The 17606-nt window shown below is 35.3% G+C and overlaps 1 non-coding gene across 1 annotated transcript; it reads left to right on the forward strand.

The window, feature by feature from the left end:
* The first annotated feature begins 16885 nt into the window (after positions 1 to 16885).
* LOC124506633 (U6 spliceosomal RNA) lies at positions 16886 to 16988 on the forward strand. Its single transcript, XR_006960862.1, has one exon. It is a non-coding gene; the product is annotated as a U6 spliceosomal RNA (small nuclear RNA).
* Positions 16989 to 17606: the final 618 nt, after the last annotated feature.

Here is a 17606-nt window from a genome sequence, read left to right on the forward strand (position 1 = left end):
AAGAATTATTCTTCACATGGGACTCCCCCTAATTACAGGATGACACTAACTACATTTTAATTGGGGCTGCCAAAACAACCCAAAAGGTACTAAACCTCTTAGGATAAAATTTGCATTTTCTTTCTCTGTCCCTTGAAAATGTAAATCTTACCACGCTTTGAAATGTAAACACCCCAGGAGATAACTAAAACTCTGCTCACAATCGCTTATGAAGGAAAAAAATGAGAAGGGAAAAAAAAAAACCCACAAAAAACCCAAAACAGAAAGAGGCCTTTTAAAAATATAAACTGCTAAAAAAGCTCTTTTGCCCAAAATCTAGTCCGTAGCCTCAAGATTACTTGTCAAGGATAAATACAAATTTTTAAAGTAAAAAGCTTTAGCCACTGGAGTGGGTAATCTTTATTTTTTCCTCTACCAGAGAGCATTTGGATTCAGCTGTTATTTATGAACCAGTGAGTTTTATATTGTGCTGACTCACGGCTAAAATTTTAGAATGAAAGCTATAAGGTTTCCGTTTGAATTTGTTTGTATGTGTCTATACATGTATGTTGCAGATGTGTGCCATTTTTCTCCCTCTAGATCGAATTGCCAAAATTAACTTCTAAAAGAGCTTTATTTAATTAGCTTAAAAATAAGCACATATGAATTAAGTGTTCTAAAAATCACAAATACAGAAACCCAAATATTAAAAAAAATTTTTTTTCTTTTTGAGAGAGAGTGAACAAGCATGAGCAGGGGAGGGGACAGAGAGAGAGAGAGAGAGAGAGAGAGAGAGAGGGAGAATCTCAAGTAGGCTCCACACTCAGTGCAAAGCCCTACACAGGGCTTGATCTCATGACTATGAGATCATGACCTGAGCTGAATTCAAGAGTTGGAGGTTTAACAGACTAAGCAACCCAGGTGCCCCTGGATATATGTTATTAACTTAAGTGTTCCAGAAAATGTATGAAATTCCTAAAAATCAGATGTGTAATGTTATCAGTCATAATTCCACTTGTCATCTTAAGTTGTAGGTCACAGAAATAACTATATTTCTTTGTTAATTGCATTATAATGAACTCTCCTCAGATCTTGACATTTTTTATATCTTTTATATCTTTTGTCATTTATAAACAGTTATTGTTTTACTCTGCTGCTTTTGCAAAAGTGCTTCATCTTCAAAGAAATTCAAAGAGAGTTCTCTAACAAGTACAGATTTCTGATAACTTGGAGGTCATAACACTGAACTGGGTAAAGATTCAGAACTCTAAGGAAAAAGTGGGTTCATAAAACTAACAAAAGATCAATAATTAGTTACACAGGACTGGGTGAACAGATGAGGATGATTATAATTTTTCATGACTTTTGTTTGAGACATTGCTGGTTCTTTAATCTTTTGTTCTTCAGATTTAATGAAATTTTCTCTTACGCTAACTGTGACTTCCTGCAATTTGGTAAAGTATACCTTGATGAACAAAGAAGAAATAATTATTTTTTCTCCCTACTTATTAAATACCAGATGCAAACACTTGCACCATATAGACCTAACTTAGGTGAGGTCACCACCTCCTGAAATAAGATACAACCCTCTAACTGAATTGACTTATTCTCAAGACTAAGAGATTAATTCAATGAGATATGGAGCAATCTACCAACACAGGATAGATTCACACCTACTTATACCAGATGACCCAAAATGTTACTGTTTGTCACAATATTCTCCAAATCTTTGGACAATTTCTAGGGCCCCTCAGATTACTGACTTGGTTTCATCATGGGACACTTCAAGCTTTGGATAAGCAGACGGATGTTATGCCAACAGATCAAGACAGCTTAACAGAGAGACCAGCATAAGAGACAAAGAGAACCATGATAGAACTATGGGCATCTCAGGGTGGTTGCATCAATGCCCAAGGTTACACTTTCTGAGGAGTAGCATCAGGGTCTGCATACCCCAGAAGAAATCGACTTTACCAAAGTGTCCAACCAAGTCACTAAACAAATAAACAAGCAAACAACATCATCAAGATTCTTAGGGGTAGATTAGCACATAGAGTTACTGCAATATATTATCTGAAATGTCCAGTTTCAACAACAAAAAAAATGAGGCATACAAAGAAACAGGGAAGTATGACTGGGAAAAAAAAGCAAGCAACACAAACTGCCTAAGAGAGGGTCAAGGTGTCAGGTCTAGTAGACAAAACTTCAAAACAACAACTACCAATATGTTTAAGGAATTAAGGGCAATTTTGTTTAAAGAGATAAAGAAAGGTATTCTGACAGAATCTCAACAAAGAGAGATCACCAATTCAGAGAAATTACTTAAAAAAAAAACAAAAGATAATTTTAGAGTTGCAAAGGATAATAACTGAAAGGTTCACTAGTGGGGCTCAATATATTTGAGTAGGCATGTCAGCTTATTTGAAGATAAATTGATACATATTATACATTCTGAAGAATAGAGAGGAAAAATAAAAAAATATAAACACATCATAGGGATGTGTGGTACAACTTAAGCACATCAACATACATATAATAAAAGAACCATAGGAGAGGAGAGGGAGGAAAAAATAGAAAAAAATATTTGAAAAAAATAATGGCTGAAAGTTTCTCAAATTTGATTAAAAGCACTCATCCATACATCCAGGAACGCAACCCACTCCAAATATGATAGTATAGAGAGAGCGACATCTAGACACATAATAGTAAAAAATGTTGAAAGACAAACTGAAAATCTGGAAAACAGAGAAAAATGCCTAGTCATGTGCAAAGTACTCACACAAGATTAACAGCTGATTTCTCATCAGAAAAAATGGAGCAAGAAGGGAGTAGAATGACATATTTAAATGACATATTTTAAGGAGGGGAAAAAGAAAAACAACAAAACTCATCAGCCAGAATCTTTATCCAGCAAAACAGTATTTCAAAATTGAAGGTTAAGAAATAAAAGACATTCCCAGAGAAATAAAAATGGAGAGAATCCAATGCTAACAGACCTGCCTTAAAAGAAATAGTAAGGGGAATTCATCAAGTTGAAAATAAGTGACTCAGTAATTTGACTTGACACACATACATGTACGTGCATGTGTGTGTGAGCAAGCCCATGCGTGCTCAAAGAGTAACTGTGGAACATAACTACCACATGTCACCAGAATCTACTATATATTGTAATTGCAAGAACAACCATTAAAAATTTTTAAGTAGTAAAAATATTACTAAAGTAATTAAGAGTTGCACCAGAAAATGTTCATTTAGTGCAAAAGAAAGCAGTAAAGAAGGAACAAAGGAATAAAAAAAAAATGGGACAGGAGTAGATGGCAGAGGAGGAAAATCCTGAGCTGAACTCATTCCATGGATATACCTAGGTAACACCCACATCATAAACCCATAAATATCTTGAATACTGGCAGAAGAGACTCTCCACAGCTATTTATGGATTAGAGGCCACATAGAAAAACTGTAGAAAGGGCAGAGACCCATTTGGGAACCAAATTAACCTTTAAGACTAACCACAAAAGAGACATTCAAAGTATGGAGAAGGGAAAGGAAGAGACCCCACATCAGGCACCCCAGGCACAAGGGACCTACACTAGGAAGATAAATCCCCATAACATTTCGCTATGAAAAGCAGAAAGCTTAACTTTGTAAGTTTTTATAATTAGTGGGGTTTAACACTAGGAATTTTATAAGTCAGTGGGTTTTGCTCTGGGAGAACTGGAAGGAGATAGGAAACAGAGGGCCCTACCCTTAAAAAGACAGCATAACAAACAACCACACAGAGATACAGCACAGAACCATCAGTTTGGAAAATGCCTGGGGTATACAGAAAGGGGATTTATTTACTAATGTCAGAATGGGTACAGGAAGGGCAGGAAATCTGTAGGAAATTTCTCCAAAAACCAAAGAGCTAACTGGCATGATTTCTCTTTCCTACCCACAAGCCTCAACGTATGCACACCTAAGGGAACCAGTGCAAATACCGTCCACCTGGCTTGATAATAATTCACCCCACCCGCACATTCTCTTGTGAATCTACCCCATCAAACCTGCCCCATTCAGCAGGAATTCTGCAAAAGTGGCGCTAGTTCACTTCCAACAAGCAGACCAGTGGGTACATTGCTAATGAACCCCAACCCACACTCCTGTGGATTTGCCCCATCCAATCGGCTGCACTTGGCAGGCATCATCCCAAAGTGATGTCACAAGCATGGCAATGTGCAAGCAATGGCCACCACCACTCCCAAGTGGTTCCTACCCTCTCCCGGGGATGATAACTGTACCCAAGTTTAATTGCAGCTACAGCAGTGGGCCAGGGGCAGATATCTGGTCTGACTACAAGCCCCACTTGTCAACATACACCGTAAAAGGGGCACCACAAAGAGACAGCCTGGTAATTTGGGGTCACTGCAACCTCAACAGATAGAAAGCAGGCAGACATGGAGTCTGATTTCAGGCCCTGCCCACTGACAAAAGCATCTTAGGGGATAATTCAGGGAAAGAACTCTGCAGTTTTGTGCAACTGCAGTTCTGGCAAACACCAGGTCTGACCAAACTCAAGCCCAAAGCAGCCTTATACTGGCCCCTTAGCACAGGACAAAACCCTGCCCACAACAGTCAAAGCAAGTCATTGCAGATGGCTGGTTTGAAGGAAAAAGCAGCTCAGCCTCAACAGTAGGGCACACAGAACACACACAGGAGACCCCTCTAAAGCAACACATTGTGGGGAACAGGGGACAGTGCACTGCAGGGGAACCAGAGGACCTCTTCTGCATAAGGCCACTACTTTAACAGCAGGAGATATAGCAGACTTTCCTAACAAATAGACACCAATAGTTAGATACAATGAAGGGACAGAGGAGTATGTCCCAAATGAAAGAACAGGACAAAATCAAACCAAGAGAGCCAAACAGAATAGAGGTAAGTAATATAATTGATAGAGAAGTTAATATAATGGTCATAAAGATACTCATTGGACTTGAAAAAAGAGTGGAATCTTGGGGTGCCTGGGTGGATCAGTCAGTCAAGCATCTGACTTTTGATTTCAGCCCTGGTCATGATCTCACAGTTTGTGTGATTAAGCCCTGCATCAGGCTCTGTGCTGGCAGCATGGATCCTGCTTGGGATTCTCTCTCTCTCCCCCTCTCTCTGCTCCTCCCCTGCTCTCTCTCTCTCAAGATAAATAAACATTTTTTAAAAAATAAAAGTAGAATTTCAGTGAGATCTTCAACAACGAGATAGAAAATATCAAAAAGAACCAATCATACATGAGCTCAATAAATGAAATTAAAAATACATTTGAAGTAATAAACAGACTAGAGGCAGGAGAAGAATTTATCAGTGAGCTGGAAGATAGAGTAATGGAAACAACTAGGCTGAACAACAAAAAGAACAATAAAATAGGAGAATAAGTTAAGGGAACTCGATGACACCACTGAGAATACTAACATTTGCATTATTGGGAACCCAAAAAGAAAAGACAGAGAAAAGGGGACAAAACATTTATATGAAAAAATAATAGCTGAAAACTCCCTAACTCTAGGGAAGGAAACAGACATTCAGATCCAGAAGCCACAGAGAGCCCCAACAAAATCAGACCAACAAGGTCCACACCCAGACATAGTAATTAAAATGGTGAAAAGGCGTAATAAAGTGAATTTTAAAAGCCACGAGAGAAAAGAAAACATATGCGAGGAAAACCCCACAAAGCTATTAGCTCATTTTTCAGCAGAAACTTTTAGACTAGAAGGGAGTGGCATGATATCCTCAAAGTGCTGAAAGGAAAAACCCTGCAAACAAGAACACTCTATCCAGCAAAGTTATCATTTAGAATAGAAGAAGAGATAATGAGTTTCCCAAACAAAAGTTAAAGAAATTCATCACCACTAAACGAGTCTTACAAAAAATGTTAAAACAGGTTCTCTGAATGAAAAACAAAGACGAGGGGTGCCTGGTGGTTCAGTAGGTTGAGCATCCAACTCTTGATTTCAGCTCAGGTCATGATCTCATGGTTTGTGAGTTTGAGCCCCACATCAGGCTCTGTGTTGGCAGTGTGGACCCTGGTTAGGATTCTCTGTCTCCCTCCCCCTGCCTCTCTCTGCCCCTCTCCCACTCACATGCACATGCTCTCTTTTGCTCTCTCTCAAAAATGAATAAATAAACATTGAAAAAAAAAAAAGCAAAGGGAAGACCACAAGCATGAGTAAGAAAAATAGGAAAGGAAAAAAAATTCACAGGCACATATAAACATAATAAAATTATTAATCACTTACAAAACCAGTATGGAGGTTAAAGCACAGAAGTAGTAAAATCCAGTATATCTATAAAAAATAAGTCATGGGTTCATGAAATAAAATGATGTAAAAGATGATACCGTATACCTAAAAGGTGTAGGGGGTAGCAAAAATTTACTGCTTTTAGAATAGATTCAAATGTAAGTGACGATAATGTTAGTATAGACTGTATGCATAAGAAATTATATATAAACCTAATGGAAAGCACAAGTCAAAAACCTGTAATAGATCTACAAAAACTAAAGAGAAAGTAGTCCAAGCATATTACTAAACAAAGCCATCAAACCACAAGAGCAAGAGAAGAAACCAACAGAGAAGAACTACAAATACAACCATAAAACAAGTAACAAAATGTCAATAAATACACACCTACAAATTATTTTGAATGTAAATGAACTAAATGCTCCAATCAAAAGATATAGGATGAGTGAATGGATAAAAAAAGTAAGACCCATCTATATGCTGCTTACAAGACACTAATTTCAGACTGAAGACACATGCAAATTGAAAGTAAAGGGATGGAAGAACATTTACTGTGCAAAGAGAAGTGAAAGGAAAGCTGGGTGGTAATACTTAGATTGTATAAAATAGACTTTAACACAAACTGTAACAAGAGACAAAGAAGAACCCCACACAATCAAAAAGGGAATAATCCAACAAGATTGTAAATATTATAAATATTTATACACTCAACATGGAAACACCCAAATACAGTTATTTGGTATATTTGGTTATTTGGTATATATTAATAACAAAAGCAGTTATTAACAAATATGCAGAAAGAAATCAATAGTAATACAATAGTATTACAATAATAGTAAGCCTTTAACACCCCACCTATAGCAATGGGCAGATCATCCAAACAGAAAATGAACACAAAACAGTTGCTTTGAATGACACATTAGACTAGATGAATATAACAAATATATTCACAACATTCCATCCAAAACTAGCAGAATGCACATTCTTTCAAGCGCACATGAAAAATTCTCTAGAATAGATTACACTAGGCACAAGTCAACCTAGAAATAAACCATAAGAAAAAATCTGGAAGGAATACAAATCCATGGAGGTTAAATAACATGCTACTAAACAATAAATGGGCCAACCAAGACACAAAAGAAGAAAGAAAAAATACATGAAGACAGGTGAAAATGAAAATACAATGCTTTAAAATCTTTTAGATGCAGCAAAAGCTGTTCTAAGAGGGATTATAGCAATACAGGCCTACTTCAAGAACAAAAATCCCAAACAACTTAACCTAGCTCTTAAAAGAACTACAAAAAGAAAAACAAAACCCCAAACCAGTAGAAGAAAGGAATAATGAAGATTAGAGCAGAAATAAGTGAAATAGAAACTAAAAAATAGAACAGATCAATGAAACCAGGATCTGGTTCTTTGAAAAGATCAACCAAATTGATAAGCCTTGAGCCAGACTCATAAAAAAAAAAAAGAAAGAAAGAGAGAGAGAAAGAAAGAGATCTCAAATAAACAATATCTGCAATTAGACTATTAATAATCAACACCACAGAAATACAAAGGATTATAAGAGAATATTATGAAAAATTATAATTTTCCTGGACAACCTGGAAGAAATGCATAAATTCCTAGAAATATCCAGTCTTCAACAAACTGAACCATGAAGAAATAAAAAATTTGACTAGACTGATAAGTAATGAAATTAAATAATTAATCAACCCCCCGCGAAATAAAAGTCCAGGACCCGATGGATTCACAAATGAGTTCTAGTAGACATTTATAGAAGAATTAATACCTATTCTCTTCAAACTATTCCAAAAAATGGAGAGGAAGGAAAGTTTCCAAATAGTTTCTACAGTTTCTACAGTTGTAATGTAACAATACATTAAAAAGATCATTCACCATGATTAGGTGGGATTTAGTCCTGGGTTGCTAGGATGATTCAAAGTCTGTAAATCAATCATCATGTACCCCATTAACAAAATGGACAAAAATCATACAATCATCTCAACAGATGCAGAAAAAGCATTTGACAAGATTCAATATCCTTTCATTATAAAAACTCTTAACAAAGTGGGGATAGATGGAACATACTTCAACATAATAAAGATCATATATGAAAAACTCATGGCTAACATTATGCTAAGCAGTGAAAAACAGAGTTTTCCCTCTAAGGTCAGAAGCAAGACAGCATGTCAACTGTCTTCACTTTTATTCAACATAGTACTAAAAATCCTAGCCAAAGCAATCAGAGAAGAAAAAGAAATAAGAGGCATCCATATTGGTAAAGAAGTTAAACTGTCACTATTCACAGATGACATGATGCTATGTATAGAAAATCCTAGATTCCACCAAAAAACTACTAGAAGCAACGAATGCAGTCAAGGGGCAGGTAAATTCATAAGTTGGTAGTGTCTTTATACACTACAACAAAGTAACAGGAAAGAGAAGTTTAAAAAAACAACACCATTTACAATTGCATCAGAAAGACGAAAGCGTTTAAGAATAAACTTAACCAAAGAGGTGAAAGACCTGTACTCTGAAAAATATAACACACTGATGAAAGAATTTGAAGATGACACAGACAAATGGAGATAGTCCATCCTCATGAACTGGAAGAATATTATCAGATGTCCATATCACCCAGGGCAATCTACAATTCCAATGCAATCTCTGCCAAGACACCAATAGCATTTATGGCAAAACTAGAATAAAACTAAAATTTGTATGGAATCACAGAAGACCCTGAATAGCCAAAGCAACCTTGACAAAGAACAAAGCTGGAGTATCACAATCCCAGATTTCTAGATATATTACAGAGCTGTAGTAATCAAAAGAGTATGGTACTAGCACAAAATAGACACATAGATTAACAAAACAGGATAGTGACTCCAGAAATAAACCCACATATACATACAGTCAATCAATCTATGACAAAGGAGAAAAGAATATCCAACAGGGGAAAACACAGTCTTTTCAATAAATGGCACTGGACAAACAGGACAGCTAGATGTAAAAGAATGAAAATGGACTGCTTTCCAACACCATACACAAAAATAAACTCACAATGGATTAGAGACCTGAAAATGAGACCTGAAACCATAAAAATCCTACACGAGAAAACAGGCAGTCATTTCTCTGACATCAGCCAAAGCAACTTATTTCTGGATAGGTCTCCTAAGGCAAGGGAAACAAAAGTAAAAATAAAATACTGGGACTACACTGACACTTTTTTTTTTTTTTTTTTTTGCATAGCAAAGAACACCATCAACAAAACAAAAAAGACAATTTACTGAATGAGAGAATATATTTGGCAAGTGATGTATCCAATAAGGAATTAATATCCAAAATGCATAAAGAATTCATACTACTCAACACCAAAAAAACCCCCAAACAATCCAATTAAAAAAAGGTCAAGGACCTTAATAGGCAGTTTTTCCAAAGAGGACATACAGATTGCCAACTGACACATGAAAAGATGCTCAAAATCACTAATCATGAGGGAAAAAATGAAAGCCACAATGAGATATCACATCATACCTGTTAAAATGGGGGAAAAAATCAAGAACATAAGAAATAACAAGTGTTGGCAAGGATGTAGAGAAAAAGGAACACTTGCATACTGCTGATGAGAATGCAAAAAACAGTATGGAGGTTCCTCATAAAAAAAATACCATATAGTCCAAAAATTCCACTACAGGGTATTTACTCAGGAAAAACGAACACACTTAAAAAGATATATGAACCCCTATGTTTATTGCGGCATTATTTACAATAGCTAAGACATGGAAGCAATGTAAGTGTCTGTTAATAGACAAATGGATAACGAAATTTTGGTATATATACACAATAGAATATTGCATAGCCATAAAAAAGGAGATTGTGCCATTTGAGGCAACATGGATGGACCTATAGGGTTTCAGGTAAGTGAAATAAGTCCGACTGTGAAAGACAAATACCTTATGATTCCACTCATAAATGGAATCTAAAAAAAAAAGTAAGAATCAGAACTATAAATACAGAGAATTGGTAGTTGCTAGCAGGGGACAGGGGTCGGAGTTGGGCAAAATGGAAAGGAGAGAGGGAGATACAGGCCTCCAGTAATGGAATAAGTCATAGCGATAAAAAGGTAGAGCATAAGGAACACAATCAATGATATTGTAACAGTGATGTAATGGGACAGATGGTAGGTATACTTGTGGTGAACATAACATACTGTATACATGTGTCAAATCATTAAGTTGTACACCTGAAACGAATGTAACATTGTGTCAAATATACTCAACAAAATACAATCATCTCAATAGATGTGGAAAAAGCTTTAGACAAAGTACAACATCCATTCATGATAAAAACTCTCAGCCAAGTACGTTTAGAGGGAACATACCTCAACGTAATAAAGCCCATGTAATAAAAGCCCACAGCTACCCTACTCAATGGTGAAAAGCTGAGAGCTTTTCTACTAATATCAGGAATAAGGCAAGGATGTCTACTCTAACCACTTTTCTTGGTGGTGTAATTATTTTTTATTCTTAATTTTTAAATAACATCTTTGTTTTTATTCAAAATATCTGAGCAATTTTGACATTCTTTTTAAAAAAATAATTTTAACAGTTTTAAAAATTTAAATCCAAGTTAATTAACACAGCGTACTTATGGTTTCAGGAATAGAATTTAGCGATTCATCACTCTGCATATAACACCTAGTGATCATCCCAACAAGTGCCCTCCTTAATACCCATCACCCATTTAGCCCATTTCCCTGATCCAACCGTGGTCCAGCAACCCTCAGTTTATTCTCTGTATTTAAAAGTCTCTTATGGGGTCACCTGAGTGGCTCAGTTGTTTAGGCATACGACTTCAGCTCAGGTCATGATCTCACGGTTCCTGAGTTCAACCCCCACATAGGGCTCCGTGCTGACAGTGCAGAGCCTGAAACCTGCTTGAGATTCTGTTCTCCCTCTCTTTCCCACTCTCTTCCTCGTGCTGTCTCTCAAAAATAAAGAAAACATAAAAAAAATTTTTTTAAAAAGAGACTCATATGGTTTGCCTCCCTCTCTGTTTTTATCATAGATTTTTGTCTCCATTTTCATTCAACATAGTACTGGAAATCTTAGCTAAAGCAATCAGACAACTAAAATAAATAAAAGGCATTCAAATTGGTAAGGAAGAAGTAAAACTTTCACTATTTGCAAAAGGCATAACAGTACACACAGAAAATCCTAAGACTCTACCAAAAATTACTAAAACTGACAAATTAGTTCAGTAAACTACCAGGATACAAAATTAATATACAGAAATCGGTTGCATTTCAATACACTAATAATGAAGTAGCAGAAAGAGAAACTTAGAAAACCATTTTGTTTACAATTACACCAAAAAATAATGTTTCAAGGAATAAACTTATCTAAGGATGCGAAAGGCTTGTGCTCTAAAAACTATGAAACACTGATGAAAAAAACCGAAGATGACACAAATAAATGGAAATACAGTCCGTTCTCATGGATTGGGGGAATATTGATAAAATGTTTCTACAACCCCAAAGCAATCTACAGATTTAATGAAATTCTTATCAAAACACCAACAGCATTTTTCCACAGAACTAGAATAATCCTGAATTATTCTGAATAATTCAAATATACAACTTAATGACTTTGTAAGTTTACATATTATGCTATATTCACCACAAGTATAGCTACCATGACCCTGAATAACCAAAGCAATCTTGAAAAAGAACAAAACTGGAAGTATCACAATCCCAGATTTCTAGATATACTACAAAGCTATAATAATCATAGCAGTATGGTATGGACACAAAAATAGACACATATGTCAATGGAATAGGATAGAGACCCCAGAAATAAACCCACAATTATATGGTCAATTAATAGATGGCAAAGGAGGCAAGAATATGCAATGGAAATATGCAAGGTCTCTTCAACAAAGGGTGTTGAAAAATCTGGACGGCTACATGCAAAAGAAGGAAACTAGACCACCTTCTAACACCATACACAAAAAGAAACTCAGAATGGGAACATTTATGTTCCCTCTAAACATAAATGTGAGACCTGAAACCATAAAAACGCTAGAAGAGAACACAGACAGTAATTTCTCTGCCATTGGCCATATCCCTATTTTTCTAGAAGTGTTTCTTTCCTAAGACAAGGGAAACAAAAGCAAACAAAACAAAACAAAAACAACTGATAGCACTATATCAAAATAAAAAGGTTTTGCACAAGAAAGGAAACAGTCAACAAAACTAAAAGACAACCTACTGAATGCGAGAAGATATCTGCAAATGATATATGTGATAAGGGATAAATATCCAAGATATATAAAGAACTCCTACAACTCGACACCCCAAAACCCAAATAATCCAATTAAACAATGGACAGAAGACATAAACAGACATTATTCCATAAACATAAAAATGACCAACACATGAAAAGATAGTCAAAATTTCTAATAATCAGAGAAATGCAAATCAAAACCACAATGACCTATCACCTCACAGCTGTCAGAATTGGGTAAATTGAAGAAGACAAGGAACAAGTGTTGGTGAGGATGTGGAGAAAATGGAACTCTCATGCACTGTCGGTAGGATGCAAACTGGTGGAAAATAGCATGGAGGTACAAAAAATTAAAAATAGAAATACTATATGACCCAGTAATTCTATTCAGTATTTACCCAAAGACAATGAAAACCATAATATAAGAAAATATGCACCCAGAGTTTTATTGCAGCATTGTTTACAATAGGCAAGATATGAAAGCAACACAGGATTCATTCATAGATGAATGGATCAAAAATAGATGGGATACTCACACACACACACACACACACACACACACACACACACAGGAATATTACTGAGCCATAAAAATGAAATTTTGCCAGTTATGACATCATGGATGAATGTAGAAAGTATAATGTTAAGTGAAATAAGTCCATCCGAGAAAGATAAATACCCTATGGTTTTACTCATACGTGGAATTTAAGGGAAAAAAGTGTGTGTGTGTGGGGTGGAGGACAAAAAACACTAGACTCTTAAATACAGAGAAGAAACTTATTGTTTCCAAAGAGGAGGTAAGAGGATAGGCAAAATAGTTGAAGAGGATTAAGAGTACACTTATCATGAAGAGCATGGAATAATGTAAAGAATTGTTGAATCACTTTATTATACACCTGAACGTGATATAAGACTATATATTAATTATACTGGATTTAGAAAATAAATAAAATAACAACACCCAAAATGGGACATAGTGAAAATAAAAGTACAATTATCTCAGTATTAACATTAAATGTGAATGGATTAATCAATGCAATCAAAAGGCACAGACTGCCACATTGGTTAATAAGAACCAACTCTAAATTGTCAACATGAGACAAACAACATTTAATAATGCTGAGAGACTCAAAGTAAAAGAATTTCAAAAGAATTTCTGTATAATTCATACAGAAAAAAATCTGGAGTTACTATAGATAAAATAGAATTATAGCAATATTACTAAAGAAAATGAGGAACATTTTCTAGTGATAAAAAGCATTAATCAGGGATTTATAACAATTTTTAAAAATATACACATCTAACAATGTTTGCTCCAGTGGAGCAAAACTAAGCGAAGGAAGAAATAAGACAATTCAGTGAGAATAGTTAGACACTTCAATATTTCACATTCAAAAAATATTAGAACAACCCGACAGAAGATCAAGGAAATCTAATATTTTAACATTATAAATGAACTAGACCTAATAAACATCTATACAAGTCTTCGCTCAGAAGACTACACAATTTTATCAAGTACACGTGGAATATTCTCCAGGACAGAACATGTACTATGCCAAAGAAGAAGCTTCTCTCTATATGTAAGTTGAAATAATGCAGAGCATGTTCTCTAACCACATTGAATGAAATTAGACATTACTAATGGCAATGGGTTTGGTAAATTCACAAATAGGTGGAAAGTAAAACACTACTGAATAATCAATGTGCCAAAGAAGAAACAAAAAGGAAAATTAGAATATTCTGAGAAAGAAATCAATGAATTATAAATTAACCTCCATCTTAAGAAAGTGGAAAAAGAGCAAACTAAACCCAAGGCAAGAAGAAGGAAGGAAATAGAAAGATTGGAGCAGAAATTAATAGAGAATAAAACAATCAGTAAAACCAAAAAAGGGTTCCTTTGTAAAGACCAACAAAATTAACACACCTTTATCTAGACTGGACAGGAAAAAAATTGAAGACTTAAATTACTAAAGTCAAGAATAAAAGGATAAATCACTGTTAATTTTACTGAAATAAAAAGGATTTGGGGCGCCTGGGTGGCCCAGTCGGTTAAGCGTCCGACTTCAGCCAGGTCACGATCTTGCGGTCCGTGAGTTCGAGCCCCGTGTCAGGCTCTGGGCTGATGGCTCAGAGCCTGGAGCCTGTTTCCGATTCTGTGTCTCCCTCTCTCTCTGCCCCTCCCCCGTTCATGCTCTGTCTCTCTCTGTCCCAAAAATAAATAAATGTTGAAAAAAAAAATTAAAAAAAAAAAGGATTATAAGGAAGTGCCATGAATAACTGTATGCTAACAAATTAGATAATTTACGTGAAGTAGATAAATTCCTAAAGAGACAAACAACCAACACTGAGTAAAAAAGAAAGAAAACGTTAATGACCTACAACACATTTTAAAAAATGAATTGGTAATTTAAAAACTTCTTGCAAAGAAAAGCCCAGATCCAGATGACCTTATTGCTGAATTCAACTAAACACTTAAAAAAATTAATACCAATTATTCATAAACCCCTTTAAAAAATAGAAGAAGAGGGATCACTTCCCAACTCATTCTATGAAGCCTGTATTATTTGATCTCAAAACTAGATAAAGACACTACAAGAAAACTGTAGACCAGTATCTCTTATGAATATACATGCAAAATACTCAATAAAATATTAACAAACCACATTCATTAACTTTAAGAAGGATTATACACCATGATCACATAGGATTTATTCCAGGAATGCAATATGAGTTTAACATGTGGAAATCAGTGTAATGTAACTTATCCATAGAATAAAGCACAAATCCCACAGGGTCATCTCACTACACACCAAAAAGGCATTTGACAAAATGTAACAGCTTTTCATGATTAAAACCTTCAACATACCATTAATAGAACTTCCTCCACTTGCTAAGGGGCATCTATGAAAAACCCACAACTAATATCATACTTAAATGAAACAACTTAAGTGAAATACTGAATGCTTCCTCTAAGATCAAGATAAAGGCAAGGATGCCTGCTTTCACCACTGCTGCTCAACATTGTGCTGGAGATTCCAGGCAGGGCAATTAGGCATTAAGAAGGAATTAGGCATTCAGGTGGAAAAGAAGAAGTAAAATTATTTCTATTTGCAGGTGACATGATGATACCCTGTATAGAAACGTCCAAGCAATCCACTAAAAATTATTAGAACAACGACAACAAAAAAGAATTCAACAAGGTTGCAGGGCAGATCAAAATATGAAAATCACCTGTATTTGTATAAATTATCAATGAACAATCTGAAAGTTAAATTAAGAAAACAATTCTATTTATAGTTGCAAAAAATTAAGTATCTGAGAATAAATTAATTAAATGAAATCTTATAATCTGAATATTAAAAAACATTGTTGCAAGAAATTAAAGACCTGGGGTCCCTGGGTGGCTCAGTCAATTAAGCATTTGACTTCAGCTCAGGTCATGATCTCATGATTCATGGGTTTGAGCCCCACAACAGGCTCTGTGCTGACAGGTCAGAGCCTGGACACTGCATCCAATTCTGTGTCTCCCTCTCTTTCTCTCTCTGCCCCTCCCCTACTCATGCTATGTCTTTCTCTCTGAAAAATAAGCAAACATTAAAAAGTTAAAAAAAAAAAAAAGAAATCAAAGAAGACCTTAAAAATATCAAAGTCATCCCTCATTCATGGACCAGAGAACTTAACACTGTGAAGATGACAATCCTCTCCAAATCGATCTTTAAGATTTAACACCATCTCTAACAAATTCCCAGTTTTTTTTTTTCTTGGAAAGTAGCACTTTACTTCCTAAAATTCATGTGGAAATTCAAGGTACATGTAATAGACAAAACAATCGTGGGGGAAAAAATAAGATTAGAGAATTCACACTTCCCAGTTTGAAACCTTCTACAAAGTAACAATAATCAAGCCTGTGTGGTCCTGGCATGAGGATAGACTTATAAATGAATGGAATGGAATTCACAGTCCAGAAATAAACCCTTACATTTATAATTACTTGATTTTTGGTGTGGGTTCCAAGACAATTCAATAGGAAAATAATCGTCTGAATAGTCTATTTGACAAATGATGCTGGGACAACTCTGTAACCATAAGCAAATGAATGAAGCTGGACTTCATATGTAGTAATTAACTCAAAATAGATCATAGACCTAAATGATTATACAAGGAAAACTACAAAACTCCTAAAAAGAAAATATACAAGGAAATACTTGTGACCTTAGGTTAGACAAAGCCTTCTGAATTATGATACCAAAACACAAGGAACAAAAGAAAAAAAGATTCTGCTTCATTGCAAGAAAAAAAAATGTTTGTGGTTCAAAGGACACCATTTAAAAAATAAAACAACAGTGGTTGCTTCGGCAGCAAATATACTAAAATTGGAACGATACAGAGAAGATTAGCATGGCCCTTGCACAAAGATGACATATAAATTTGTGAAGCATTCCCTTTTTATGAAAAAATAAAACAACCCACAAAATTGGAGAAAATATTCTCCCCTATCTATCCAACTAGGTACTTGTAAGTAGAATAAAGAACTCTTACACCTCAATAATAAAAACACAAACCAATTTTAAAAATGGACAGAAGAGATGAATAGACATTTCACCAAAGATGATACACAAAAAGGCAATCAGCACATGAAAAGATGCTCAGCATCATTAGTCATTAGGGAAATGCAAATAAAAATCACGTTGGAGATAGCTATAAATAAAAAGACAATAGCAAGTGTTGGCGAGGATGTGGAGAAATGGGGATCCTCATACATTGCTGGTGGGAGTATAAAATGGCACAATTGCTTTGGAAAACTGTCTAGCAGCTCCTCAAAATGTTAAACGTAGAGTTACCATGTGCCCAGAAATTCCAGTCCTTGGATATATACCCAAGAGAAATGAAATCGTACCTCTATACAAAAACATGTACATAAATGTTCATGGCAGCATTATTAGCAAGATCGCCAAAGGGGAAACAACCTGAATATCCATCAACTGATGAATGGATAAATAAAATTTGGTCTATGTATGCGACGGATTACAGTTCAGCAATATAAAGGAATAAAGTACTGATTCATGCT

Source organism: Lynx rufus, unplaced genomic scaffold (genome assembly GCF_022079265.1).
Source record: "Lynx rufus isolate CCGP_SWC_20201006 ecotype Redwood Valley unplaced genomic scaffold, mLynRuf1.p SCAF_9, whole genome shotgun sequence".
Classification (NCBI taxonomy): Eukaryota; Metazoa; Chordata; class Mammalia; order Carnivora; family Felidae; genus Lynx; species Lynx rufus.